Genomic DNA, 3,794 nt, shown 5'->3' with positions numbered 1-3,794 from the left:
GATGTGAAGATCATGAATTTCAGGGAGAAATGAGGAGTTTGGTTTGGGGGGACGGTATATGAAAAGCACTGCCTTGGAGTATTGGGGTTTACATTTAAAGGCTAAAAATTCCATTGAGCTAAGATCAGGCAGTGGCAGGAGAGAACGTTTCAGTTCATCCCAATACATGAGAGCCAAACCACCTTCACGTCTGGCGCTACAGGCTTTTTCCATGTAGCCATAGCCCTGGGGGCAGGCTTCATTGAGCACTGATTGATCTCCTGTTTTGTGCTAAGTTTCCACTAGGCACATGAAGTCCAGTCCTTTATCAAAATATGGTCATGGATGAGCAGGGAATTATTTGTGAGGGGTCGTGTGTTGAATAAATACATAGTGGCAGGAGACAGAGCTGATGGTGGAAGTCTCTGTAAGCGCCGCAGTACACTGTGGTCCACTCCATGTTTTACATTTCTCCCAGGGCTAGCGGCTCAATTGCTACATATTCCTATTGCGGCAGTGTCCTGATGACATCGGTCGGTACGACACGCGCAGCTGAAGACCAGGTGGAGGGCATCGTCACGGTACCATGCAGGAGGTAAACAAAGTTTTTTCCAGGCACTCCTGTGGACAGGGGTGCCGCCAGAAATTCTGGGCCCTATGGAAAACAAAATTTCTGGGCCCCCTACAATTTTTACAGATAAAATTTAACCCAATAAACATGCCCTGTATACTTTAAAAAAGATATTTAGCACATGGCATAGTTAAAATGTCTAAAGATTAAACAAATATGGAAAGATGTACTTGTTTACATAAAAGGGAGAACATTTATTATCTCAATTGCAATTGCAAGCACAACAGAACATATTGTACACATATTGACATATATTTTACATGAACAAGCTTTAGCTTGGTCCACCTGCTCAATCAGGAAACATCAGCTAGAACTAACTCATAATTAAATCAGTCAAGGAATAAAACTAGCTAGGCCAAAAGGGCTCAAAATCAAGACACACCAGGAGTAATGCCAGATGTCTTGGCATTACTCATGCAACCTATTGGAAGTCGATGTATCATCAAAAGAGTCTTGAAAATATATTATGAAGGTTGAAAAGTTACCTAGTGCTGCTTTAAGAACATCAAGTAAGACAGCATCGATCGTAGCAGCAGCACTGTCACGTGACAGAACATGGCAAACTGATTTTGTAATGTTTGAAGCGTGTAGATTACTTTTTGTTTATCATCATGTGGCGAACACAGTAGATAAGACGTGTTTAGAGGCTTCAATCTTCGTAAAGTTTCGCGCTCAGGCTCACCTTGTTCATTTGAGACGGGGACGGGGGGCGTGGGAGAAGGGTGTGCAGCAGCCACTGAATCTGTGTCTACGAGACATGATAACCCGGAGACAGCACATCAGAGACGTATTGTTGGATGTAAAGTATAATTCAGTAATTATTTTAGCTAGATAAAAGCAGGTCATGTAGCAACAAAAATAAGTAGGCTAACTCTGAAAGTTTTGGAATAACGTGAGAGGAATAGGGCAAGCTGCCTTTCTTTTTGAAAAACTGTGTGACATACTGTAGACTTCGGCGTTCTCTGTCTTCTCTTTCCTTCTTTCCGTTTTTGATGCCCCGACTTTTGATGTGACATACCTGCGTGTGTCACTGTCTGCGCTTCATCATAGCAAGTGCAATAACCAAGAGCTCACGCTAGCGCGGACCGCGCAGGTGAAATGAACCATTGTGAGGGAGGGGGGAGAAGTGTGACTGACATTTTGAAATTCGTTTTTTAAATATAAAATCTATGGTCAAAACGGACAAAATACACATTTACTGCATGAGGGGCCCAAGCACATTTAATGTATGTATAAAAAAGAGAAAATAAATAAGAAAAGAAAAAGGGGGTCTGCTCTTCTGGGCCCTAAATCAGTCTGGGCCCTTAGAATCGTCCTAACCTTCCACCCCTTTACGGCGCCCTTGCCTGTGGATATACCAGGGTCGGTGCAGAAGTCCAAGTTGTTTTATGGTTGTAATGCAAGATGGAACAGTGATGCAGTTGAGACTCAGCAGTTGAGAAGCGGAATATTTTAACATTATGCCGGACACTGATGATGTTAGCCCGGTACAAATGTTGCTAATCAACCAGAAATTTCAGACAGTTTAAGCGCACCAGTCAAGTAGAGCTGGGCCAACATCAGTAATAGTTTTCCTCTGGCAACAAGGGACACCAGTGACTCGACGGTCTAAATGTACAGCGGGACAAAGATGATAAACCGGCATCGAAATCGATGGTTGCCCGCAGCAAGACAGCTGAAAGGCTCTCCGGAGGAATACACCATGTAGTGAGTAACGTTCTGGATGAACGTCTTCAAACTAAAAAGAACCATTGTTAGAAGTAGCAATTCAAACAAAAACAGCAGTGAAGCAGCGAAAAACGGCAAATGGTGAAGAACTTCCTCTCAGTCCTCTCAGTGGCCGCCAGCAGTAAGCCAGAGTCCCAAATTGTAGCTCAGACTGTTTTGACTAGTCATAAGAAAATAAAATAACATCTAAACCTAAAAGGAAAGTTAACTTGATTTTGGGTGGAGAAGCGGCAAATAGACAACACCAGCGTCCTCTCCCCCTCATTGCTAGGCAATTCAAAAATAAGTTTTGTAATAAAACACTAATGCATTTGTATAGCATTAGCATTTTATATCATATTACTGCATTGTAGTCAATGGAAACTTCATTTTGTTCTATTATAGCGCCACCAATTGGCACAATCCTACTACTTTTTCATATTTCCTCAGAGTAAGCCCAACAAGTGTGTGTGAATTCTGGTGAAAATATCTAATTTCATTTTGGAGTTATAGACATGTATATGAAAAAAAAGCATAAAAAATGCCCCAAAAATTGCATTTGGGCATTAGTGTATAGCTATCGACCTATGTTTGCGAACTTAACTTCTGATGCTGGTTTCGTCTAGATCGGACTAGCGGTTTCTAAGATATTAAAATTACAACACTGCACAAACCATATGCCAAAACCTGCCAAGTCTGGTATCATTGGACTCAGCTACGATTCTGGAGACTAAAGAGATGACTCTTGTGAAAATAAGTCTCTACTAGGTAGCACTGTTTCAAAACTGCTTCGATGCCTAGTTTTATAGACCTAACAGGGTGGAACATTTTAAGCTAAGTTAGCTGTAGCTCTGAGTGATCAACATTTAGCTAGCTAACCTACTTTTATAACTATGTCAGATATGTTAAAAAAAATATTTGACTGGAAAAACATTCTTCATAACATAGCCTAAAAGGGTGGAACTTTAAGAGTGGAACAAGCAGGGTAACATTTAAAAAAAAGGGAGGAGTGAGAGTTGAAGCTTAATTGTGTACAATTGAATTCCGGTAGCAAAAAAATAATTTTTTTATTTTTATTATTTCCTCAAAATGGTCTCAATGGGATTATTGTCTTTTTTGGAAGTTGAGAAAGTACATACTAACAGGGTGGAATATGACTTCAGGGACACAGTAAATGAAGAAAATTGTAAAATAAAATAAAAATACAAAATATGTTATATGTATGACTAGAGGTAGTTTAGCCTAGTCTATAACATATTTAATATTAAAATAATATTTTGAGGATTTTATAATTTTATGGATTATGTTTCTTGCGGAAGGTGATTACTTTGCACTGAGGGCATGATGAATGCATCAATAAAACGGTGTGTAAAATACAAAATAGTATTTTTAATGTATAATATCTCTGTCTACAATAATATCTACAATTTAAGCCATTTATTATGAATACGTGTCTCATTTTAGAGAAAATGTGAGT

The sequence above is a fragment of the Pseudorasbora parva genome, chromosome 8 (assembly GCF_024679245.1).
Source record: "Pseudorasbora parva isolate DD20220531a chromosome 8, ASM2467924v1, whole genome shotgun sequence".
NCBI classification, from domain to species: Eukaryota; Metazoa; Chordata; class Actinopteri; order Cypriniformes; family Gobionidae; genus Pseudorasbora; species Pseudorasbora parva.
The sequence above is the reverse complement of the archived record's forward strand: the minus strand, read 5'-3'. Positions refer to the sequence as shown.